The sequence below is a fragment of the Meles meles genome, chromosome 5 (genome assembly GCF_922984935.1).
Source record: "Meles meles chromosome 5, mMelMel3.1 paternal haplotype, whole genome shotgun sequence".
Classification (NCBI taxonomy): Eukaryota; Metazoa; Chordata; class Mammalia; order Carnivora; family Mustelidae; genus Meles; species Meles meles.
The window spans coordinates 87355447-87382956 of NC_060070.1; the positions used below are offsets into that span (position 1 = coordinate 87355447).

At 40.2% G+C, this 27510-nt stretch overlaps 1 non-coding gene across 1 annotated transcript; it reads left to right on the plus strand.

The window, feature by feature from the left end:
- The first annotated feature begins 9847 nt into the window (after positions 1–9847).
- TRNAK-CUU lies at positions 9848–9920 on the plus strand. The gene has a single exon. It is a non-coding gene; the product is annotated as a tRNA-Lys (tRNA).
- Positions 9921–27510: the final 17590 nt, after the last annotated feature.

Genomic DNA, 27510 nt, shown 5'->3' on the forward strand with positions numbered 1-27510 from the left:
TGAGATACCACTTCTGAGATTAGATTATATAGTGAGTCTTGTCTTGGGAGCTCTTTCTCACTTTCTTTTCCTCCAGTCTCTCACTCAGAGGGTAAGCAAGCTGCCACATTGTGAGCAACACTGTAGAGAGACTCATGTGGCAAGGAACTGTTTGAGGTCTCTTGTCAACAGCCAGTGAGGACCTGAAGCCGACCAACAGCCACATGTGTAAGCTCAGAAGCAGGTCCTGTCCCAGTACAGCCTTGAGGTAACTGCTGCCCTGGTTAACCCCTTAATTTTGACCTTGTGAGAGTCCTTGAGGCAGAACAATCCATCTAGATCATTCTCAGATTCCTAACCCACAGAAACTATCAGATAACAAATTTTTGTTGTTTTTAGCTGCAAAGTTTTGGGGTAATTTGTTGGTGTGGCAATACACAACTAAAATACACACACATAAAAAACTTGACGTAGAGCGGTGAGGGAAAGAGCACTTTCTCAATGAATGGTGCTAGAACACCGTAGTTTATCCATGGAAAAAAAAAAAAAAAGAAAAGAGTTCTTTATTTCATGCCATAAAGTAAAACAGAAGTCCAAGTGTATTAAAAATATAAACGTGAAAAAGCAAAACTTAAAAACATAAAGAACAAAATATCAGAGAACATGATTTGCTCATCAGACTTTGTGCTCAGCAAGGAATCTTCTTGAGGATTCTCCCACTCCCTCCCCCTGTGTCCCTCCCACCCCTCTCTAAAATAAATAAATAATTTTTTTTTAAAGATTTTATTTATTTATTTGACAGAGAGAGATCACAAGCAGGCAGAGAGGCAGGCAGAGAGAGAGGAAGGGAAGCAGGCTCCCTGCTGAGCAGAGAGCCCGATGTGGGGCTCGATCCCAGGACCCTGAGATCATGACCCGAGCTGAAGGCAGAGGCTTTAACCCACTGAGCCACCCAGGCGCCCCAAAATAAATAAATAAATATTTAAAAAAAAAAAAACACGAGGTTCCTTTCATGCCTTTCAGATTGACAAAAATTTAAAAACTAAAAGTGTGTTGATGTGAATATAGGGCAATTAAAATTCATACACATTTGCTGGTGTAAACCTAAATTATTATAAACACTTTAAAATAGTATGACAGTATCTAGTGAAGTTGCAGATAATACATCCTAGGACCCATGAATAAACATATATCCTAGAGGATTATTGTGCCTTCACTCTTAAGTATAAGCTACATGGTGTGGGGGCGCCTGGGTGGCTCCGTGGGTTGAGGCCTCTGCCTTTGGCTCAGGTCATGGTCTCGGGGTCCTGGGATTGAGTCCCACGATGGGCTCTTTGCTTGGTGGGGAGCCTGCTTCCCCCCTCTCTCTGCCTGCCTCTCTGCCTACTTGTGATCTCTCTCTCTGTGTCAGATAAATAAATAAAATCTTTAAGAAAAATACCTTTTAAAAAAAAGAGACATGGTTTTAATAGAAAAAATTAATAAAACCTAAAATTGTCCAAAACCAAGAAAACGACTTTATTTTCATGCAGCAGAATGGTATACATAAGTGAAAATGAATGAATCAGAGGAACATATTCCAACATGGATAAATCTCACAAACAAATGAAATAATTGAAATTTGCCAAAGAATCCATATGGCATGACACCATTTTTGCAGTTTTAAATTGTGCAACAATATAATGCATTGGTTGGGGCTAAACACACTTCTAGTAAGGGGATCACGAGGTGCCTGGGAATAAACCCACATTCAGGAACATGATTTCCCCTAAGAGATGATGGAGAAAAGGGGAGCGATATACTGAGGATTCACATATTTTGACATTGTTTCATAACTATAGCCAATGTTGGACAAAAGGATAGTTGTATTATTCTTTATGTTTCTCTGTATATCTTAAATATTGTATAACATACTTTCAAAAACTGAAAGGGAATAAGCACCACATATAGAAATAAAAGGAAAGATAGCCAGGCTCTCTCCTCAGCGGGGAGCCTGCTTCCTCCTCTCTCTGCCTGCCTCTCTGCCTACTTGTGATCTCTGTCTGTCAAATAAATAAAATCTTTAAAAAAAAAAAAAAAGGAAAGATAGCAATAACGGGGAAGGAGTAGGGTAGGATGGTCACTATTTGAGAAGACACAATTCCAAATAGAGTTTAGCAGTATTTCCTTTTTTGGTAAAGGGTTGTTAGTTTCCTACAGTTGACATAACACGTTATCAAAACCATGGTGGCTTAAAACAACAGAAATTCAGGGGCACCTGGCTGGCTTAACTGATAGTGCATGTGAATCTTGATCTCGGAGTCGTGAGTTCAAGCCCCGCATTGGGTGTAGAGTTTACTTAAAATAAATAAATAAATAAGTAAAATTAAAAACAAAAACAAAACCAGAAATGTATCCTCTCACTAGAGGCTAGAAGTATGAGATGGTGTCAGCCTAGCTATACCTGCTACAAAGTTTCTGGGAGAGAATCCTTTGGCTCTTTCAGCTTTTGGTGGCTCCCAGTGTTCCTTGATTTATGGCAGCATAACTCCAGTCTCTGACTGTGTTTTCATGTGGCCTTTTCCCTGAGTCTGAAATCTCTCTCCCCTTTCTCTTCTAAGGACACCAGTCATAGGATTAAGGATCTGTAACAGCAGCCCTACCGGCCTTTAGGGTTAACTTGCTTCAAATTTATGCACTCCTTGCTTATTGACCTAAGTCCTTTGATCTATAGTAGAACTAACTTACTTTCCTTTCAATTTGCAGACTACTGGTCTTGAGGAGTGAAAGACCCAACTTTCCCAGAAGTTAAGATCTGACCATATTCATAAACAGTAGCTACTGATGCCAGCAAGTCTGTAAGGGTCATGTAGGCAAAAAACTAACGGTCTGGGAACCTGCTTCTTCTGCACAAAGCCCCCTCCTTTTTCTGTTCCTCTCTCTTGAAAACCCTCCAGCTTCCCCTGGATGAAGAAGATGGTCTTCGAGACTTTAACCCACTCTGTACCCAGGTTACCACCTTCCTAAATAAAGCAACTATTCTTTCCCCACCATCACTTGTCTCTTGGGTATTGATTTTCAAGGATTGAGCAGCCAAACCTGAGTTGGGAACCTGTTCTCAGTCCTGTAACAATATCGCTATTAGTGTATGGAGTAAAGAAAAAAAACATTGAACTGGTAATCAGAAGCCCTGAATTTTAGTCTTGGGACTGTGCTGGCTAATAACTCAACACATTAATTCTGAAACTCAGATTGTGAAACTGGTCTAGTCCTGGGTGTCCTTATTTGTAAAATGAAATTCAGGAAATAAGATGATCTTTAAGTTCCCTCTCTGTTCCAAAAATCTATAACTTCACAATGAGTCTGGTTTTCAAGCCTCATTGATGGGTGGAAAGATCACACTATTGGCAGAAATAAAAATATTGAGACAATCAACTGAAAACGTTTGATGATGTGGAGAATATGCAATTACTGTACATGGATTATCAATATTTGTTGTGTTATGATTGTCTAAACATGACCACAATTCAAGTAGCCAACCATTCAAATAAAATACATATAAATATTGAATAACTATCTACAGTTTATCCTTTCGAGCTTATCCTTCCAGGATTATTGGCTTATGGTTAAAACAGCACATTTATACTTGTTGAGTTGTCCGCTCCATTTGGTGAAGAAAAATAGAAAGAAATAAAAGAAAAAAGACTGTCAATGCAGAAATATAAAACACAAAAGGCAATAGGAACCTAGGCAACTAATAAATAATGTTCATTAGGGAAAATTAACCATAAAAAGTGTTTTAAACATACTCTGAATAGATTTCCTAATCTTAATTTTAGATAACAAAAAGAAAAAAATATGTACAGGACTTATTGCAGTGAAATGAATTGTGTCCCCCTAAAAATATGTCCAAATTTTAACTCCTGATACCTGTGAATGTGACCTTATTTGAAAATAGGGTCTTTGCAGATGTAGTTAAGGATCTCAAGGTGAGATCATCGTGCATCTACAGGGGATCTATTTCCAGACAAAGAACTAGTTCCCTCATTATATTTTCAGGGTCTTGGGCAGTCTAACCATTTACTGTTTTATATATGCTACGTAGTGTTTTCTTTCTATTAAGCCTCAGGAAAACTCTCTGGATGGTGTGCTTTTCCATATCTCAGGCATCCTCAGGAGTGTTATCATTTGGTAGTGTTCCATGAGCCTAGTTTTCTGCCAGAGGTAATGAAATTATTACACAGACCACAGTGCTACAAACCAAATACTGCAGTGCATATCTTTATTTTAAAAAATTTTTAGATTTATTTATTTATTTTAGAGAGAGAGAGCACCATCCCTTGCGTGAGCTGGGAGAGGGGCAGAGGGAGAGGGTGAGAGAGAATCCTCAAGCAGAGTCTCTGTTGAACCTGGAGCCTGATGCAGGGCTTGATCCCAGGACCCTGAGATCTTGACCTGAGCTGAAATCCAGAGCCGGCTGCTCAACCCATTGAGCCACCCAATGCAATGTACATCTTTATAGCAAAAGCTCTGTCCATATCTAGCACAGTATTCTTTCCTTTTTTCCTTCCTTCTTTTTCTCCTCCTTCCCTACCCCTTCCCTCCTTCTTCCTTCCTTCCTTTCCTCTCTCTCTTTTTTCCATTCTTTCTTTTCTTTCCATTCTTTTCTTACTTTCTTTCTTTCTTTCACAGTATTCTTTCCTTTCTTCCTTCCTTCTTTTTCTCCTCCTTCTCTACCCCTTCCCTCCTTCCTCCCTTCCTTCCTTTCTCCCTCCCTTCCTTTCCTCTCTCTCTCTTTCTTTCCATTCTTTCTTTTCTTTCCATTCTTTTCTTTCTTTCTTTCACAGTATTCTTTCCTTACTTCCTTCCTTCTTTTTCTCCTCCTTCCCTATCCCTTCCCTCCTTCCTCCTTCCTTCCTTTCGTCTCTCACTCTTTCTTTCCACTCCTTTTCCTTTATTTCTTTCTTTCTCTTTCCTTCTTTATTTCTTAAATGGGGTTTGAACTCACGACCCTGAGATCAAGACCTGAGCTGATATCAAGAGTCAAACACTCAACTGACTGAGTCAGACAGCCCAGCACAGTATTAGTTCTTAAGAATATATTTTCAAAATGTGACTTTGTAGGTTAAGGCTCATGGACATATTTAAGGCTCTTTAAAGGATATAATATCCTGTAATTTGTTTCTTACTATATAAGAATATATAGATATACCTCTTACTGGGAAGATGGCAAGGATTAAAACATAAGTGCCAAAAATAGATGATGAGACAAAAAAAAAAAAAAAAGAAGAAAAAGAAAAACAAATGGGCCAGAGAGAAAGACCCTTTATTACTCACAGTCCAACAAACAGCAGGAGTACCAATGTAGAAGCCAGTTCTGGCTCCAGGTACCACCTACCACCAGACAACACCATGGGCCCACGTGCGGGCAGTGGACTGGGAGGGAGCTAAGGAATCCAAGGCTAAGGGTTTATCATTTTTGTAGCAAGCAGTATATAAGCCTGGGCCCCTCCCCCTGGGAAGTGAGCAGGTGCTCCTTAGTCCTACTGTGATTGCTGTCTCCTATTTAATTGCCTGTGCACTAGCTAAAGAAACAGCTCAGAGTGAGAGGACAGTTAAGTCCTGCGGTCTGGCATACTTGGGAAGGTGTGCAGGGGTGCTGAGGGTCCCATAACTTCACACTGCATAATTGCTGCATGGTATTTCTTAACATAGGTAGACGTTCAATTAAACTTTGTGATTTTTATAATTATTGTTGGGTTTCAGGTTTGGTTTTTTTTTTTAATCATTTGGCAGATCTTCCAGCCCTCATTTTAGATTGACCTGCTCTATATTCAAAGATTGGCTTTAACTCCTAATTAAAGCAGACATCAGGCACACCATGTCAGGGAGTTAGAAGAAAAACAGAAATGTACTGGAAAGAGAAGGGAGGGTGGGCTTTGAAAACAAATCTGTTTTCTTCAGAGTTCTGTTCTCTGTATTATCAGTCGTAGGTTTCTGAGCAAGCAAATTCAACAGAAAAGATTTAATATTCTCAAGTGAAACACTAAGCAACTTCAGAAAGTGTAATGGTCACAGGGGCGCTGGACAGACTCAGTCGCTGGAGGGGAGCTGGGGACTCTTGATCTCAGTGCTGTGAGTTGGAGCCCACCCACCTTCAGTATAGGCTCTACTAAAAAGTAAAAAAAAAAAAAAATCTTGGGGTGCCTCAGTGTTGGCACCCCAAGTCGGTTAAGTGTCTGCTGCAGTCAGGTCATGACCCTGGGGTCCTGGGATTCAGCCAGCATTGGGCGCCCTGCTCAGCGGGGAGCCTGCTGCTCCCACTGCTTGTGCACTCTCCCTCTTAAATAAATAAAATCTTTTAAAAAATTTAAAAACTCTTTTGAAAAAAAAAAAGTACAAACGTCCTTGAAAAATTACTCATTTCCCTCTCCATCCTCTCTCAAAGCACACCTTGGAATCCTCCCCCGGCCCCGCCCTCCTCCATTTTCCCCTCCAGGCAGTTGCCCTTTAGTGACCCCGGCCTCTCCGCGGTGTTTCACTTCTCTTGCGGAGGGGGTACGGTAGGGTACGGGCCCCTCGGAACTGCGCGCGCGGGGGTCGCGGATCCCCTCACCCGCAGCCCCACACCCTGGACCCCGCAGGGAGCAGCGCCCCCCTGACCCCGCGCGGGGCGCCCCACCGAGAACCGGTGTGGACTCCCAACGGCTGAGCCTCGGCGGCCGGCAAGCCAGACGCAGCTTTCCGGGCGCAGCGCGGTCCCCGGGCCCGCCTGGGTGACTGGCGGGTGGCGGCGGCGAGTCGCGGCAGGTGAGTGCGGCACCGGCTCCTGCCCGGTGCCCGGCCCGCTCTCCTCCCTGGGTGGGGACTGGAGTCGGTGCTAGAATTCAGTGTCTCGCCTCCCCGCTAGTCCTCCTGACCAGCCCAGTCAACCCCCTGCTGCAGAACCGCTGCTCAGTCACCTCCGTTTGCGAATCCCAGTGTGTTCCCTGGATGTCTGACCTCACCCATTTCCCCCTTTTAAGAAGTCAAAAGTAAGACAGACAAAATATCTCTCCCTCCAGGTTTGTGTTTTCAACCTCTCTCTTCCTCACTCCTCTGCACCCCAAAAGTCTCATCACCGTACTTAGCACTTTTCCCAAGGAAGCGCTGCCTTTTCCTGCTTTCTGGCATCTACACTCTGCTGTCTCCCACTTCTGGCCTAGAACAGTCCCTCTTCCATGTTCTCACGACAACTCTCCAGACCTAACTCAAGTTTCATTTTCTCTGTGAGGGTTTTCCTGAAGTTTCTTTTTCTGCCAGTCTCTCTCAGCCCTTTGCTAATTCACCTTTTCTCGACCTTGACCATGGTGTGTGTGTTTAATGGTCTGTCCTCCCAGTTTGTGCGTTTTGCTTCTGGGGGGAGCCTCTTCGTTTTATGCGTCGCTACAGCGGCTGAGCACACAGAAGCCCCTCCATAGTCACGAATGAGCTAATGCCTGAAGGGATAGAGTTACAGAAATGGGTACAATAAAAGGAGTGTGGTTGAAGTGCCGAACGCTGAGCACACCAGTGTGCCAACCTGCTTGCTTCAATACTCCTATGGGTGGAGAAGACCCACTGTCCTATGGCTCCTGAAAATGAGCAGCGATGACTTTGTGGACATGCAATTAACGTTCAAATTGAACTTAAGGAGAAGGGTGGAATTTTAGAATGATTGCCTGTGGCATCAACTTGTCTGTGAGGGAGGTGGGGGAGGGGAAAGAGATGAACTGGCGATTATCCTGAATTCATTCTGCACTAACTGATGGCCAGCCAAGTATGAACACCGAGAGCCAGGACCTGCCTCTTTTTTTAGCAAGTAATCTTGCTACCTTGGAAAATTCACGGGGAATTTAAGGTTCTAAATATTAATGTTGGAGGAGAAAATTTAAACACATATTGTATGTTGTATATAATACATACACATATGAGTAAAATATATAATGTGTAAAATATATAAAATCATTATTTTATGATCTTCTAAAAGTTATAGAATTGAAAAGCACAACTCTTCCCCTAGTTTCCCCCTCTGTCTTTCTCTTTCAAGGTGATCATTGTTGATAAATTATTGTGTATCTTCCGTAGAAAACTTTTAATGTGTTTTATCAAACCTAAGCTATTACCGATTATAATTTTATGCAATTACACAAATGCAAATTATATATATGTGACTTCATGAAGGAAAAAAATGTGAGGAAAGAAAAAAGTGTTGCCAATTAAGACTTTTAAAAATGTGCATCTTAGTACAGATGTAGTAAAAAGTAGGGCCACATGCACCCCAATGTTCATAGCAGCAATGTCCACAATAGCCAAACTGTGGAAAGAGCCAAAATGCCCTTCAACAGATGAATGGATAAAGAAGTGGTCCATACACAGACCTGTACCCCTGGGGCTAATAATACATTATATGTTTATTAAAAAAATTAAAAAATTAAAAAAAAGAAGTGGTCCATATATACAATGGAATATTACTCAGCCATTAGGATGAATACACAACTTTTTCATCAACATGGATGGAACTGGAGGAGGTTATGCTAAGTGAAATAAGTCAAGCAGATAGAGTCAATTATCATATGGTTTCACTTATTTGTGGATCATAAGGACTTTAGGAGAAGGAAGGGAAAAATGAAGGGGGGAATCAGAGGGGGAGAAGAACCATAAGAGACTATGGACTCTGGGAAACAAACTGAGGATTTTAGAGGGGAGGAGGATGGGAGAATGGGGGAGCTCGGTGATGGGTATTAAGGAGGGCACATATTGCATGGACCGCTGGGTTTATACAAAAACAATGAATCATCGAACACGACATCAAAAACTAATGATGTACTGTATGGTGACTAACATAACATAATAACAAAAATGTGCATCTTAGAAAAGACAAAATATCATATATATAGTGTTTAAAATGAATACAGTTGGTATTCTGCAGTGTACCGTGCCTTCCTGTTTTCTTTCATGAAAAATGTGTTAGAGATCTTTCTATATCTGTATATATAACTCTACCTCATTCTTTTTTACTGCTAGGGTCTGTATTAAAACTCTATTGAACAGGATACTGTTACCAAACTCAAACTTGACTGTGCACCCAAAGAGCAGTAAGCCAATGGCTAACACACCAGTTTTGAAGCTTTATTATCAGAAGGGCAGCCCAACAGGAAGGCAGGGGTCATTCCCAAAGCTACTTTTCCCTGAATCGAATTCAGACATACAATGGGTCCTTTATTAAGGGATATTTTGTTTATTTCCAGGAAATGTGTTTCTTCTTGTGCTTATTTTTGCTATTATAAACATGTTGGAGTAAATAATTAACCTTCTCTGTATACATACATACAAATGGATATAATGTGTATAATGTAGTAAGCTAATTTATCTTTACAAAGATTGTTCCATTTCAACTATGTACTCTTCAAAATTTTGCTACAATTTTTAGGAATTCTATATAAAGTAGTTGTATATATTTCCAACTTAAAATGAAATAGTTGCATTGCTCTTTGGAAGTGGTAAGCTGATATTTTATATTTACAGTTCATTGCATGCCAAGTACAACTTGACATTTGAAAACCATGTAGAAAATGCATCTCAGATAATTTTGTTAGAGGAAGAATTCTATACTTCCCCTAAGCAAAATCCCCCCAAATGGGCAGTGGTTGTTTATTTATTTATTTAGAGTGTCTCAGATATATGATTTACTTAAAAATGTTAAACCATAACAAACTATTTGGAATTTATTTCTCAGTCACAATAGTAATTAATACCTAGTTATCAGTTTCCTTACATTCAATGTTTGTTCCCAGACTACTAACCATAAAGACTCTTTAATGTTCAGAAAATAAGAGCTTATCCTGTCCTTTGCTTGAAATATTGGGGCACCTGGCTGGCTCAGGGGTTAGAGCATGTGACTCTTGATCTCAAGGTTGTGGGTTTGAGCCCCATGTTGGGTGGAGAGATTACTCAAAAATAAAATCTTTTTTTTAAATATTTTATTTATTTGACAGAGAGAAATCACAACTAGGCAGAGAGGCAGGCAGAGAGAGAGGAGGAAGCAGGCTCCCTGCGGAGCAGAGAGCCCGATGTGGGGCTCCATCCCAGGACTCTGGGATCATGACCTGAGCTGAAGGCAGAGGCTTTAACCCACTGAGCCACCCAGGCGCCCCTCAAAAATAAAATCTTTAACAGAAAAAGAAATAGATGTGTCAGCCCTCAGTAGAGCACAGGTTAAACTCTTCACTCAGAACATATATCTGGGAGTATTCTAATGTTTCAGAGATTAAATGCTTTTTATTTTTCCTTAAATAATTTCACGTAAATTTTAAGAAAATTAAGAGGACACACATAGAGGTGGAAAGAGTATACAGGCTATACTGAAATATGGTTACCTGAGCCGAAGCTATAGATTATGTTTATTAGATTACCATAGAAGCAGAGTAACTGACAATGACCTCTTCCTGTGTATTTTATGATAAATTTGACATATTCTTTTTTTTTAAGATTTTATTTATTTATTCGATAGAGATCACAGGTAGGCAGAGAGGCAGGCAGAGAGAGAGAGAGGGAGAAGCAGGCTCCCTGCAGAGCAGAGAGCCCAATGCGGGACTCGATCCCAGGACCCTGAGATCATGACCCGAGCCGAAGGCAAAGGCTTAACCCACTGAGTCACCCAGGCGCCCCTGACATATTCTTTTAAAAAAAGATTTATTTATTTTGGAGGTGGGGGCAGGTAGGAGCAGAGGGAGAGAGAAAGAATCCTGAAGCAGACTCCCCAATGAGCATGGAGTCTGAACCCGGCTCTGTCCCAGGACCCCGAGATCCTGACCTGAGCCAAAATCAAGTGTCAGTGGCTCAACCAACTGAGCCACCAGGCACCCCTGGACAAATTCTTCATTAGGATATTTTCAGAACTACTCACGGGTGCTAGAAAAAAAGCACTGGTAGAACTGTGCCAATTTCCTAACATGTTAACAGTAAGATCTGTGCTTTATAAAAACTACATTTTATTATTCATGATTTATTTATTTTAACTGATTCTGAATCTTTGCTGTTTGTAGTCTTTTGGAAGAACAAATAAAATATAGCATAATTCTAAGCTTTATTTTTTTTTCCCAGACAGCTTCTGCCCTTTTTGATCTCTTCATAGCTTTTCATGCCTTTACCTCTTTTCTTTTCTCACTACATTTCTTCCCTCTCTTCTTATTGAATCCTACCTATTCTTCAAGGGCAGCTTATGTCCAAATCCTCTGTGGAATCCTCTTTGTCTATTTTGTCTTTACTAATTTTTTTTCCTCTAAATTTTCTAGTAGAGCTCCACAATTTTATTTTATTTATTTTTTTTAAAGATTTTATTTTATTTATTTGACAGAGAGAGAGAGAGAGATCACAAGTAGGTAGAGAGGCAGGCAGAGAGAGAGGAGGAAGCAGGCTCCCTGCTGAGCAGAGAACCCGATGCGGGGCTCCATCCCAGGACCCTGAGATCATGACCTGAGCCGAAGGCAGCGGCTTAATCCACTGAGCCACCCAGGCGCCCCACAATTTTATTTTTTATATTTAAAAAGATTTTATTTATTTGTCTGGGGAGAGAATGAGCAGTGGAGAGGCAAAGTGGGGGGGCGGGGGGTGGAGAGAGAAAAGCAGACACCTTACTGAACAGGAAGCCCAAAGCTTCTAGCAGCTAGATGCTAGGATCCAGAGATCATGACCTGAGTCCAAGGAAGACGATTAACTCATGGAGCCACCCAGGCCCCCTGAGCTTCATAATTTTACCATTGATTGATTTGCAAAGATTACTTTTTCTCTCCAATAGCATTGTGAATCCTGTCTTGTTTTCTGCCTCCCAGAGTGAGTAACATAGCCATGGGCATATATACCCACTTTGCATGGGGGCTGGGGCTTGGGCACAGGAAAGAGGGAGAAACTTCCATTTTTCCCTTCCTTTTCTATACTTGTTTTCAGTGCGATTTCCTTCTCTAAGTCTATGACCCTAATTCCAGGTCATATTAAGCCTGATCTTAATAACCATAAATACTGTTTAATCCAACTGATGATATTCAGGACTAAATTAAACATTTTCAGCTCTAATATTCTTCCTTTGCAAGATCACAAAGGGGGAGAGACTGGTGTCTACAGATGGGTAAGAGTGCCTTAACTAATTCTATCTTTTTTTAACTTTCTTAATTTCAAAATGCTTTTTTTTTTTAATTTCCTGGTGAGTTTAAGAGGAAGTTTTCCAAACTAAAACCTCCTGACAGATGGTCAATAAATTGGTCATTTCCTTTTTTAAAAAAATCTTTCTATTATTTTTAATTTTTTAAAAAAGATTTTATTTATTTATTTATTTGACACACAGAGATCACAGGTAGGCAGAGAGGCAGGCAGAGAGAGAGAGAGGAAGAAGCAGGCTCCCCGCTGAGCAGAGCCCGATGTGGGGCTCGATCCCAGGACCCTGGGATCATGACCCGAGCTGAAGGCAGAGGCTTTAACCCACTGAGCCACCCAGGCGCCCCTATTATTTTTAATTTTATTACAATTTTTCTTAGGTAATCTCTCCACGCAGTGTGGGGCTCAAACTCATGACCCCAAGATCAAGAGTTGCATGTTCTACTGACTTGCCAGGAGCTCCAATTGTATTTCCTTAATGTGGTTGATCATATTTTCTTTTCTTTTTTAAAAAAAATAGCATTTTAAAATTGAGTTATATAATTACTTCACTAAGGCATACCCTTCAATGGTTTTTATTATATGCACTGTTATACAACCACAGATAATCACTATCTAATCCCAGAACATTTCCATTACCTCAAAAAAGAAACCCAGGCCTATTAGCAGGTAGGCCCAATTCTTCCTTCCCCATCCTCTGACTTCCACTGATTTATTTTCTATCTCTTTGGATTTGCCTTTTCTGGACATTTCATATAAATGGACTCATATCATATGTAGCCTTTTGTGTCTGTCTTCTTTCACTTAGTGTAATGTTTTCAAGGTCCATCCATGTTGTAACATGGGACGGTCCTTTATTCCTTCTTACGACAGAATGATATTCCAAGGGTAAAGATATGCCACATTTATTTATCCCTTTGTCACCTAACTGGGTGTTTGGGTTGTTTCCAATTTGAGCTCAATATGAATAGTGCTTCCATGAACATTTGTATACAGATTTTTGTGTAAACAGATATTACCAGTTCTCTTGGGTAGAATTGCTAGAATTCCAGCTAGGCTTGGAGGGACTGGCTTATTTGCTAATTCTATGTTTGGCTTTCTGAGGTACTGCCAAACTGTTTTCCTCAGAGGCGGCACAATTTTACATTCCCACCAGCTATGTATGAAGATTTGAATTTCTCTACGACGTTCTCGGCACTTTTTAATGTCTTTTAAGAAAAAATTTAGAGCCATCCTCCTGGGTGTAAAGTGCCATCTCATGGTGGTTTTGATTTGCATTTTCCTAGTGGCTAGTGGTGTTGAGTGTCTTTCCATGCACTCGTTGGTCATGTGCTATAAATAAATATATATATTTATATATATTATATATACATTTATATATTATATATTTATATATATTATATATATTTATTAATTAAGCATAGTTATATATGTCACCAAGCATAGAACTTGGCATTTAGTTGTTGACAATTAATATTACTTCCCCAGTCTTCTCCATGGGACGCATATGATCCTACTAAGACCTACCTTAAATGACAGCTTCTCCTTAGAGAGTTCCTTCTTGAGTTTTCTCCACTGATGCTACAGATTCTTGTCCACTCCTTGGCTGGAGTGGACATTTATATATACATTTATATATTATATATTTATATATATTATATATATTTATTAATTAAGCATAGTTATATATGTCACCAAGCATAGAACTTGGCATTTAGTTGTTGACAATATTACTTCCCCAGTCTTCTCCATGGGACGCATATGATCCTACTAAGACCTACCTTAAATGACAGCTTCTCCTTAGAGAGTTCCTTCTTGAGTTTTCTCCACTGATGCTACAGATTCTTGTCCACTCCTTGGCTGGTTCTGTGGAAACCGTGAAGTGTTCATTGGTATGTTTGGCCTCCCTCATTAGGCTGTGAGCTCCTTGCCAAGGACTAGAGACTAGGGGTGAGAGAACAGTGCTGGTTTCAGGAATAGCCAGAGCTGCTGTGACCTCAGGCAGCACGTAGGGCAAAGGCAATGGAAGAAACTGGAGAGAGAGCTTGGAACCAAGTCAGGAAGGCCTTGGAGGACCCAAGAATTTGTATTTGGCACCTAGCGGAGGACTTTAAGCAGGGCAGTGATATGATATGATTGGACTGGAAGTTCAGAAAGATCATTTTTGTCCGTGCAATTGGGTAAGACCTGTACCTTCTCTGGATCTTAGTTTCATTAGCAATAAAGAGGGAGAACTGAACTAGGTAATTTCTCAGGTTTTGTTTTGTTTTGTTTTTTTTCCTAGTTCTCAAATGATGTGCCACGAATCTCAACTATCTGGACTCCTCAGGGAATGAACTGTGTTGGATAATAACATTTTATGAAAATTTAATCTGTGCCAACACTTAAAAAATAGTAGCCAATTTTAGATGAAAAATGCATGAAGATTAATTGCATACCTCCCTGACTTCTTAAATATAATATCATGATTCCATTTTCATCTTTCCTTGATGGCTTAAATAATAGTGACTCTACAGTGGCTTAAATAACTCTGTGGCTTTAGAAAGAGCACTGGTTGCCTGCAGAGAAGCTCTTCAGTCCTAATGAGCTCAGTTAGTATATGTGTTTTACCATTACATTGATATTAGTGTAAATTTTGCTTTGGTTTCAGAAACCAGACAACTATGCCTGTCAACATCCTTTGAGAGCAGGCACGATTCTCTGACTGAGTAAAGTGAACTGTTTTGCAGAATTCAGAAGTGCAGATTGGAGCAGAGTGACAGGCAGTTGCTATGACTTCACTAATATGTATCACTATACTTGTTCTTGATATACTATAGGTAGGAGGATAGGCTCTGGGCCAATTTCAAGGGTAAACATGTAATGCGCACACAACTCCTGGGTATTGTAGATCACCCTGTCCAATAGTAACTCAGAGATGTTTACTTGTTACTTTCCAAGAAAATGTACTCACGTGTAAAGATTGTGGTCAAGGAACAAAGACAAAAACTGGGATTTATAAAAGAGAGGAAAGAGGAATAAGAAGAAAAAAATCTGCGAACAATTTGGGAACAATTGTTCTGGTTTGCGGATCTTGGGCAGTTTGGATATTTTCACTCTGAAGTAGGCCAATTTAGTGTATCAAGGGAAATAATTTCTTCTGTTGATGGGATCTTCGTAAAAGCTGGAGGGGGCAGCTGTGGGGTGCAGGTTACAGGCTGTCTCTGTGTCTTATGGAGGGCTGCTCCTGTCCTTCCATGAGAAATACCATCTATCTTGGGCTAGGTGTACACAAGTGTCCTCAGAACTTTTCATTAGCAAGGCTCTTTCGCTGTCTTCTTTTGAACTCCCTGCTTTGGAATTTTTGTTGTTATTCAAGTGTTTACTATAATCCTGACTTCTGGATTTTAGCCATACCCTGAAAATTTATTTCATTGGAGGTTTGATGACTGCCCTATAATGTGATTTTCTGTAAGTGACATTTTCTCCTGTTCCACTGGTGTCCCCTGATTTTCCTGGTTATGTGCTCATGAGAACTTCTACACTCGTGTGTAGAGCTTTTCTGATTGGGTAGGTCAGATTTATACTTGACATGATATCATTGCTTCCGTAAGTAATCGCCACCACATTTTAGCAGCACATTGGGAAGGCTGTTACAAACAAGAAGTCTATGCAAGTAAGCTGGGATCTGAAAGTACAGTCGTTTTTCATTGGCTAAGTTGTGACCGTCTCTCATTGGCTGGGCTGTTGCTGGGCGAGAGGAAAAGTCTTAGTCCCACTGGGATAGGAAAGTAGTATCTGGATTCTACGTGGGGCTCTTCCTGTTTGGTCTGCAGTTCACAACCAGTGGTAGGGTTGGTAGGCTGAGAGCTTTTCCCTGCTGGCATTCTGAATACATTCTAAATGAAGTTTCCTTTTACTAGTTTTCTATTTGACTATTTTTCTATTTTACTATTTGACACTGCCAAGAGGATGTTTTATGTTTTAGGGGCATTCTTGGATATGCACATGTAGATGATATGACTTGACAGTTGAGTCTCTGATTGGTGAATTATATCATAGCATTCCTGGATGGAAGAAATATTTCGGTCCATGTAGTTCTTCAACTTGTCTGTTGGACAGGTCAGTATCTCAGCTGTAACACACAGGTCTCAATCTTTTTTCAGCCCTTACATACCTGAAGACAAATACCTTTCCATCAGTTGCAGTAATTACTGTGACAGGGATGGGATGTGTGTGGGGTAGCAGCACCTTAGGGTCAAATCATAGTCAGGAGGAGCACTTAGAGCTTCAGAAAGCCCCTAGGTGTATGTGTGTTGTCACTCCTAAAACAAAAACAAAAACAATTATAATTTCACCAGTCCTGTGAGCTGAGCTTCATTAGTTAATATAGCAAGGAAGAAATAGATGATTTTGCTACCTGTCTAGGTTCAAAGGGAGGAATAAATTAACAGAGAACATTCAACTTATTGTACAGTTTTAAAAGAAAAAATTTTATCATTCTAGGTTCTAAAGTTTAAGGTGCTCTACGGGAGGAAAAGCTGATAACATGAGCGCGGAAGAAGGGGGTTCGCCCCCTCCAGAAGAACCAGCTCCTCCCTCTTCAGGAGAGGCTGCACCCCCTGGGTCAGAAGGGACTGGCCCTCGGGATCCAGGAGAAGAGGATCCTCCTCCTTCAGATGAAGGCCCTCTGCATCCTGCCACAGAGGCAGCCTCAGCTCTAGATGTCGGCTCTCATTCCGAAATAGGTCCTGTTCTTTCTCCAAGTGATTATCTGAATCTCATTCCTTCTGATGAAAGGATAATTCTTCCAGAGGACGAGGAGTTGGATGCACACAGAGTTCGAGCTAAGCCTACACTCCGACTGGGTCAATCCATACTTTCTGACATGCTTTCTCAGTCTTCCCATAGATCGTCTCGATACCACCGAAGCATGAGTGGCATTCCAAACCTACAAGAAACATTAAAAGAGAGACAGGTTTTTCTTATAATAAGATTCTTCTTGTGTGTCACTTATATGTCAAATTAAACATTTTTGGTGGTTTTTCTTCATAATGACAATATTTACCCATGTTTTTCATTCTTTAGGCAAGATTTAGAGATGCAAGGGAAAACCGAAAAATGAAAATTGACCCTTCATACAAATATATATTTGAAATTCTAGCAGAAAAGCTTGGCCTGGACTTAGTAACCGTTGAAGAATTAATTTTGGATTGTCCATCTGTAAGTTTAAATCTTATTATTATTTTTTTAATTGCTCTTTGAGAACTGATTGCTTTAAGAAGCTAGAATCATTGTCATGAACAACAAAACACTTAGAAAGGGAAAGTAGTAATTTTACACATTAAGGAAGTTTTATAGATCTATACCCAGATGAATCATATTTCTCGTTCGGTCTACTATTGAAGAGGAAGGGGAGAGTTAGCTACAAGAATTTGGCTAAAATTGTAACTGAAAATGCCTTTAGAGGTTAGAGGGATAGTCAAGCACAGGTGGAGTTAAATATTCTAAAAGTACAGGTTATATGAACTACACATGCAAATCATTCGGGAAGATAAACAAACTGCATACATGTGAGCTAGGGAACAATGATTTTTGCATGAGCATAGCAGAAAACAACAAGGTGATTACCATGTGTCTCAGCATGTCAGGGACAGTCCTAGATTATGCCCACTTTCCTGGTATATTTTTTTTAAGATTTTATTTATTTATTTGACAGACAGGTATCACAAGTAGGCAGAGAGGTAGGCAGAGAGAGAGGAAAAGCAGGCACCCTGCCGAGCAGAGAGTCCAATGTGGGGCTCAATCCCAGGACTCTGGGATCATGACCTGAGCCGAAGGCAGAGGCTTTAACCCACTCAGCCACCCAGGTGCCCCCTGGCATAATTATTAACAGCCCCTCCTTTCACTCCTAAAATGTCCCAGTTTGGGCTGATGAATTTCTATGGTCACCCTCATTAGAATAATATATGATAAACTGTGGCTTTCATGGAAGATGCCAGAAGCGGTATCACAGCTTCCTATCTGATAGCTTAGCTTCTAAATTAACTCTCAAAAAAAGTACTATAGTTTGCTTGAATTTTTACCAGTCCTAGTTGTGGACTGGCCTGGAGCCCCAGCAAGACCGGTGAACAGGTGCGTACTGGTGGTGAGCTGATCATCCCACTGAATGCACTGGTGAGAGCGTAGGGTAGGGGGCCGTGTTGTGGCAAGGTTGTCATCATTGGGGTTCATACCCCCTGCTTTTACAGGGACCAGTGGACTTGGGCAAAACTCTTTTAGTTGGTTGTAGGAGTCAAGATCCTGTGGGTTGGTTTCTAAAGGAGTCTCTTGCTCCCTGCCATGTGTTGCCAAGTTCTGGAAAGTTGTCTGCCTTTTCTGTCAGGACCCTTGTAAAAGTTGAGAACGGGCTGTCCTCTGACAGCCTGAGTGGGATCGTTTGTTTTCCTGTTCCCTTAGTGTGTTATGGTGATCTGGGATTGTGAGTGATGCAAAGAGATCAATAACTCTAAGCTATTTTAGTGGTGAAAGATAGGAAAATGCATGAATTGTGCACATAAAACAAGACGCACTACAGCAAGCATCTGGAAATAGAGCACAATTTCTCAGGCCACAATTCCCTGCGGGAATGTACAGGTGTAGTCAAGGTGGCTGCCTGGGCACATGAACTGTGTCATCAGACAGACCCTTGTGCTGAAAGGCCCTGCACTTGGTTTAATGGTTTCCTGTCACCACCTGGAAATTCTTTAAAAAAGTACATTTTTTTTTAAGTTTTATAGTTCCAGTATAGTTAACATAGAGTTTTATATTAGTTTCAGGTGAACAAAACAGTGATTCAACAGTTCTGTACATCACCTGGTGCTCATTGTGATAAGTGTAGTCTTTAATCCCCATCACCTATTTCACCCATCCCCCCACCCACCTACCCTCTGGAAACCACCAGTTTGTTCTCTATGGTAAGTGTCTGTTTCTTGGTTTGTCTGTCTGTCTGCCTCCTTTTATTCTTTTGCTTGTTTTATTTCTACATATGAGTGATATCATGTGGTGTTTGTCCTTCTCTGACTGGCTTATTCTGCTTAGCATTTTACCCTTTAGCTCCATCCATGTTCTTGCAAATGACAAGATTTCATTCTTTTTTATAGCTGAGTAATATTCCATTGTTTATATATACCATAGCTTTTTTTTGTTTGTTTTAAAGATTTTATTTATTTATTTGACAGAGATCACAAGTAGCCAGAGAGGCAGGCAGAGAGAGAGGAAGGGAAGCAGGCTCCCTGCTGAGCAGAGAGCCCGATTCGGGGCTTGATCCAAGGAACCTGAGATCACGACCTGAGCAGAAGGCAGAGGTTTTAACCCACTGAGCCACCCAGGAACCCTATACCATAGCTTTTTTACCCATTCATCTATCGACAGACAAGTGGGCTGCCTCCATAACACTATTGTAAATAATGCTGCAATAAACACAGAGGTGCATGTATCCCTTTGAATTAATGTTCTTGGGTAAATACCCAGTAGTGTGATTACTGAATCATATGGTAGTTCTATTTTTACTATTTTAACTTTTTGAGGAACCGCCATACTGTTTTCTACATGGCTGTTTCCACCAACAGTGAGTCAGGGTTTCTTCCTTTCCACATCCTTACCAGCACTTGTTGTTTCTTATGTTTTTAGTTTTAGCCATTCTGACATTTGTGAGGTGATATCTCATTATAGTTTTGATTTGTATTTCTCTGGTGATGACTGATGCTGAGCATCTTTTCATGTGTCTGTCGGCCTCCTGTATGTTGTCTTTGGAGAAATGTCTGTTCATGTCTTCTGCCCATTTTTAAATTGGACTATTTTATTTGTTTGTTTGTTTTTTTGTTTTTTGGATGTTGAGTTGTAGAAGTTCCTTATATATATTGGATACTAACCTTTTATCAGATATATCATTTGTGAATATCTTCTCCCATTGAGGAAGTTGCCTTTTTGTTTTGTTGACTATTTCCTTTGCCATTCAGAAGCTTTTTATTCTGACATAGTCCCAATAGTGTTTTTTTGCTTTTATTTCCCCTGCCTCAGGAGACATATCTAGAAAAATGTTGCTATGGCTAATGTCAGAGAAATTACTGCCTATGCTCTCTTCTAGGGTTTTTATGGTTTCAAGACTCATGTTTAGGTCTTTAATCTATTTTGAGTTTATTTTTGTGTATGGTGTAAGAAAGTGGTCCAGTTTCATTCTTTTGCATGCAGCTGTCCAGTTTTCTCAGCACTATTTGTTAGAGACCTTCTTTTTCCCATTGCATTTTCTTGCCTCTTTTGTTGAAGATGAATTGACCATATACACCTTGAAATTATTTTTTTTAAAGATTTTATTTTAATTCCAGTTAGTTAATGTATAGGGTAATATTAGATTCTGGTGTACAATATGGTGATTCAGCATCTCCATACTACCTCTAGTGCTCATCCCAAGTACACTCTTAATCCCCATCACCTGTGTAACTCATCCCCCTCAACCAGCTCCCCTCTGGTAACTATCAGTGTGTACTCTATAGTGAAGTTTCTTGATTTGTCTCTCTTTTTCGTTTTGTTTCTTTTCCTTCCTTCCTTCCTTCCTTCCTTCCTTCCTTCCTTCCCCATTTGCTCTTTTTGATTCTTAAATTCCACATATGAGTGAAATCATAGGACATTTGTCTTTCTCTGAGTGATTTATTTTGCTTAGAATAATACTTTCTAACATCCATCCATTTGAATGGCAAGATTTCACTCTTTTTTATGGCTGAGTAATTTTCCATTGTATATATACACCAGATCTTCCCCCCCACCCTCACATCTAGGGTTGGGGTTTGGTTTAGGCCAGAATAAGAGTTAGGGTTAGGGCCCGTGTGATTGTATGTATCTCTTGTCATGCAATTTAGAGACCACTCTGGAGGGATAAGTTTAGGGTTAGATTAAGTTAGTTTTAGGGTTAGGAATTAGGGTGTGTGTTTGTATTAGGATAAGGTTTTTGCTTAGAATAATGTTTTCTACCTCCATCCACATCTTTTAAGTGGCAAGATTTCATTATTTTTTATGGCTGGGGAATAGTCCATTGTATGTGTATGGGTTATGGTTTTTGTTAGGGGGAGGGGTTAGTAGTGGTTATGGTAGTGGTTAGTGGTTAGTGTTAAGGGTTCGATGCGGGCCTCGATCCCAGGACCCTGAGATCATGACCTAAGCCGAAGGCAGAGGCCTAACCCACTGAGCCACCCAGGCACTCTAAAAACCCATTTTTGGGACTTCTTTTCTTGCCAGAACCCTGACCAATACAGAAGTTTCTACCGCATCGGTGTCCATGGTTTGCTGCTGTCTTCATTCAGCGCTGCTCAGGATAATTGCAGACTATCTTGCTTTCCTGGCTTACATGACAGTATTTTCCAAAGTCAAGGCAATAGCAGTGTGGTTCTGTGGATGGAGCACAGCCCTGGAGGCCCAAGGCTGGCCTCTGGTTCTAGGCTCTCAACTTGTGGTTGTGTGTCTTTGGGTCTTTTACTCAAATTCTTTTTAGCTTTACTTATTTCTTCTGTAAGAGGGGCATAATAATGCCACCCTATATAGTGCAAGGCAGTGGTAAAGTGCAGATGAGGTATTTGTAAAATGTATAAGTGAATTTTTAATTTATAATCATGATTTTAACCCATGAGAATATTCACTCTCTGAATATTCACTCTCTCAGGAGTACATTGTGTCCAGAGAATAATAATTTATTGCATTTGATATTGTGATGTCTTTTTATCATGGGTGTGTGCTCTGTTTTTGATAATTTGGATACTATCAAATCTAATGGGTCATATGATCAGACACAGCAAGAAGGTATTTATGGAACTGAGCAGGAATCGCTGTGCTGACAGTTTTTGTATCTTTCAGATTGTAATTATGTAAGAGTCAAGTTTATGTGTGAGATGGAAGAGTAGAAAATGAAGGGCTTCAATTTGGTTTGTGTTTTTTTCTGTTTCATTTCCTGGGATGGCGGTTCCCAAATGGGATCCCAGAACCAGAAGCATCATATCACCTGGAACTTTTTACACTTGATCTTAGCCACGAACTTTTTAGAGATTTATTTATTTTAGAGAGAAAGAGAGAGAGAGAGAATGAGAGAGAGGGAGGTATCATGAGCAGGGGGAGGACCCAAGGGGGAAGGAGAGGGAGAATCTCAAGCAGACTTCCTGCTGGGCTCAGAGACCCATGTGGGGCTCAATCTCACGACCCTAAGATCATGACCTGAGCTGAAATCAAAAGTCAGAGGCTCAACCGACTGAGTCACCCACACCCCTCACCTGGAACTTTTTAGAAATACAAGTCCTCAGGGCCAGAATTCTGTTTTATTTTTAAAGCCCTAGGTGCTTCTCTAAGTTTTCTGTTCTCCAAGTCATCTTTTAAGAATAGTTTGTTTTAGCAATAATTCTTTATATTTACCTCCAGTTGGACTCATTCATTTACTCCCATAAGGTTCTGTGAGGCAGGGTTAGGTAAATGCCTGCCTAATTATATATGCAGATCATCAGGATAGGTTCAGAAATAGAATTTACCATCTATTTCATGGTAATTTGGGGGTTAAAGTAGTTCAAATTCTAATCCTGTTTCTGATGTCCTGTCACTCTGTATCTCAAATAAAGTCTTTGAGCCTGCTTAGCCCAGGGCATGGTTCAATTTATTGTAGCTAATGTAATTAGTCATTTTACTGATCATCATTTTCTCTTTTATTTAACAGCTGGAAGCATTTACTCATTTTTTTATGAAAGATGGTTGTAAGACACTGAAATTTTTGTACCAGGAAGGAGATGTCCCTGGCCTTGGTAAGGATATTTTATGAAAGCAATGTGCTGGCTATTAGTTAATGAATATTAAAATGCAGTGTATCTTTCCTCTTCTAAGTAGATATATATTTATAAAGATTATATATTTATACAGAAAATTAATCAGAAGCTTATATGTGGAAAAGAGAATGCCTTTTTTAAAAGATTTATTTATTTGAGAGAGAGATTGTTCATGCACAAGCTGGGAGGGACTGGGGGAAGGGAGAGAGAATCTCAAGCAGATTCTTTGCTGAGCATGGAGTCCCATATACAGGTCAACCTCATGATCCTAAGATCATGACCTGAGCCGAAATCAAGATATGGAGGTCCATCTGAGTGAGCCACCCAGGTGTCCCCCCCAAAAAAAATACATTTTGGGGACATCTGGGTGGCACAGTCAGTTAAGCGTCTGTCTTTGGCTCAGGTCATGATCCCAGGGTCCTGGGATCAAGCCCCACATCAGGGTTCCTACTCAGCAAGGAGCCTGCTTCTCCCTCTCCCTGCCCTCCCCTCCCCCAACTCATGTTTTCTCTGCTCACTCCGCTATCTCTTGCTCTCTCTTAAATAAATAAATTTAAAAACGTGAAAATTACACGTTCAGCCCTAATATATATTTCAGGGGCCACTATCATATAAGGAGAAAACATACTTACAGAAATCACTGATATCTCTTAGTGGATACATGTTTTCACTAGAATTTAATTCCATTTTCCCTGAAACAGGGGAGCCATTTTGCACACAGGGTTTCAGGTGACTGGTAACAGTCAGGAAACCATGTGAGGGCCCAGCAGCTGGCCCTGTGGTCCTGGGTCAGCATCTTGTGTCTGCTGCTGCTGTCAGGTGGAATATCTGGGCTCCTTACTATTGGCAGGATTCCTAAAATAATTAACACTTAACTAGGATGTGAAACTTTTGTCTTAATAACCAGATGAATGGACTATCCTTTTGGTCTTAGACTATTTCTCTTAGAAGTCCTGTGGATTGTCCCTCCTGTTGGTTCTTTCTCATTTTTCTCCTCTGCTGCCTTTAGGTGAGGTTCATCTCTCATCCTTGCTCTAGTGTTCCAGAATGAAGACCTGTAGCTCTGAAACCAGATTCCCTCCCTGAAGTTCACACTGCTTATTCCTTTTTCTTTTTAAATTTATTTATCTATTTTCAGTGTAACAGTATTCATTGTTTTTGCACCACACCCAGTGCTCCATGCAATATGTGCCCTCTCTATTACCCACCACCTGGTTCCCCAAGCTCCCACCCCCCGCCCCTTTAAAACCCTCAGGTTGTTTTTCAGAGTCCATAGTCTCTCATGGTTCATCTCCCCTTCCTTTTCCCCTCAATTTATGCTTATTGCTTATTCCTTTATAAGGAAATCTTTTATTCTGTTTTATATATCTACCACATCTTCTTTATCCATTCATCTATGGAAGGACACTTAGGTTGCAGCCATAACAAAGAATGCCATCTTGGGGCACCTAGGTGACTCAGTTGGTTAAGGATCTGCCCTTGGCTTAGGTCCTGGGATTGAATCCTGTGTCAGGTTCCCTCCTTGATGGGGAGTCTTCTTCTCCCTGTCCCTCACCTGCCACTCCCCTTGCTAGTGATTTCTTTCTCTCTCTCAAATAAATAAATAAAATCTTAAAAAAAAATGAAATCTTGCCATTTGCAACAATATGGGTGGATCTAGGAGGTATTGTACTAAGTGAAGTAAATCAGAGAAAGACAAATACCATAGGATTTCAACTTATTTATGGAATTTAAGAAACAAAGGAACCAAGAAAAAAAGAGGCAGACAAGCAAACAAAAAAGTAGTCTCTTAAAGTACAGAGAACAAACTGGTGGTTTCTAGAGAGGAGGCGGGTGGAGGAATCATTACATTGTACACCTGAAACTATCTAACACTGTGTTATCCTTCAGCAAAAATGCTAAAAAGTAAACCTTTATTGTGCTGCTAGTTATTGGATTGGGTCCAAACCCCTCGTTTCTCTGCCCATCATAACCTGGACACACAGTGTTTATTTAGCCTGCTCTCCTATTCTTGCAGACATGAATTTGTTGCTCCCTTTAAGCCAGTCTCTTCCTTGTTTTCTGGACATTCCAGGTCATTTCTGTGCCCTTTGCTCGGTTCTCCTGACTCTTGCAGAATGCCTTTCTCCTCTATACCCAGCCAAATCCTACCCCTTCTCCAGATTACCTCTGACATTCTTTTTCCTACAGAGCCTGCCCAGGGCGTTCCAGACTTATCCACCACTTTTCTCCAAACTTCTCCTATCTTGTTAAAGTTTGCATTGTGAAATACAGAACTTGATTATGTTCTATTTTCATCTAATGCTTTAATATAAGAAAATACCTACAATGAGAAGAAAAATGAAAACCACCCACATTCTCAGCCATTTGGAATAAGCACTGTTAGTTCCTTGACGACTATTCCTCTGTAACTTCTTTGCCCCCCTCTTTTATTCAGAGAAAGGATGGGAGTGAAAGAGAGAAAGTTAAGTGTGTGTGTGTATGTGTGTATATATATGTAGAGTTGGATCTCCTTTTACAATATGTCGAAAATATGTATATATAAAAATATGTATATATGTTACAAAAATGGGATCCAACTCTACCTGTTATTGTATGGTGGCTTTTAAAATTTGATAATATTCCCTTCTTCGTGTCACATTTTTTACAAGTTAATTTTAAACAGCTTCATTATATTTCATTAGGCTAATATTACTATTATTTTAAAACCTTATCTCTTATTATTAGAGCTCAGGTTGTTTACAACTTTTTGGTCTTTTAAACAATGCCTCAGTGAATATCACTGAAGTTAATGTGGATTAGGAAGACTTTAGGAATAATTTTCAGGAGGGCAATTGTCAGTAGAAAAGATATGTATGGGGCACCTGGGGGGCTCAGTTAAGTGTCTGCCTTCGGCTCAGGTCATGATCCCAGGGTCCTGGGATTGAGCCCCGCATCGGGCTCTCTGCTCAGTGGGGAGCCTGCTTCCTCTTCTCTCTGCCTGCCTCTCTGCCTACTTGTGACCCCTCTCTCTCTGTCAAATAAATAAATAAAATCTTTAAAAAAAAAAGAATATATATGTATATATGTGTGTGTATATATATATAAAATAAATAATATATAAAATATATATTACATAAATATATAAAAATATATAAAATAAATAAAATATATATATATATATATTTATTTTTTGAGAATGAGAGAGAGCGCATGAGGGAAGGGGAGAAGGAGAGGGAGAGAGAATCCCAAATGGGTTCCACAGTCAGCACAGAGCCCAACACAGGGCTCAGTCTCATAGCCCTGAGATCATGACCTGAGCTGAAATCAAGAGTTGGAGGCTTACCTTCCTGAGTCACTCAGGTGCCCCAAGATAGCTATGTTTTTAATGATTATTTTGCTACCAGGAAAGTAATACATTTATTAGCTAGGCAAATATTCCTCTACATGTATTTCTCAGATGCGTCTACTAATACATAAATGCTTATTATCATTTAAAAATGTGATCATATAATACATTTTTTTCTTGATTTGAGTTTTGCATTTGACAGTATAGCCTGGACATTTTCTATGTTGTTATATATAGATTTATGTCATTTAAAAAATACTGTACAGGGGCGCCTGACTGTTGGTTGAACATCTGACTTTTGATTTTGGCTTAGGTCATGATCTTGGGGTCCTGGGATAGAGCCCAACATCAGGCTCCCTACTCAGTGGGGAGTCTGCTTGACCCTTTCCTCTGCCCTGCCTCTGTTTGTGTTCTCTCTCTCAAATAAATACATAAAATCTTTTTAATAAAAGCTTTAAAAATGCTGTGCAGTATTCCATAGTATAGTTGCATTGTGATTTTTAGAAACCATTCCCCTGCTGATGGGTGTACAGAATATGTAGTTATATACAGAATATGTTTCGCTGTAGGTAATGAAAGTCCTAATAGTGTCTTAAACAAACAGGGGCTCTATTTTTCTCTCATAAGAAAGTGGGTAGTGGCTGGCAATGGTTCAAATACTCAGCACTGCCATTAGAAAGCCAGATTCTTTTTTTCTTCCTATTCTGTCATTTTTAACATGTTTGCTTTTGTGTTCATATTTGCTCCATATAAGATGAAGCTCTAACCATCACATCCAAATCTCAGGTGCTTGTGGGAAAGGGCCTCACCTCTCCCTGTTATTGGGAAAGCGTGAGATTATCAGCCAGAACTGTGTCACGTGGCTACCACAGGGGTCAGAGGGGCTGAGAAAGCTGTTGTCTCTTTGGGGATGTACATATTGCCTGATGGGTAAGAAAACCCATTGCCGGATAGGTTTTCTTATCAAGGAAAAAGGGGAGGGAGGTTATTAAGGTTAGAAGCACCTCTCTGTGCCAACCTCCATGAATGAGCATATGAGCTCTTACATACTGTGTATCAAGGCTCTTTGGTTGTAGGCAACCTCAGTAAACAGTAAACTCTGGTTTACATTAGCCAAAATAAAAAAAAAAAATTAAAAAAAAAAGTCTGGGCTGTTCACAAAATTGAGAACTAGTGGAACCACTAGGCCTTGGGAAGGCAGTTTCCTTAGGACTCACCACCAGATTGACATCTCTCCAG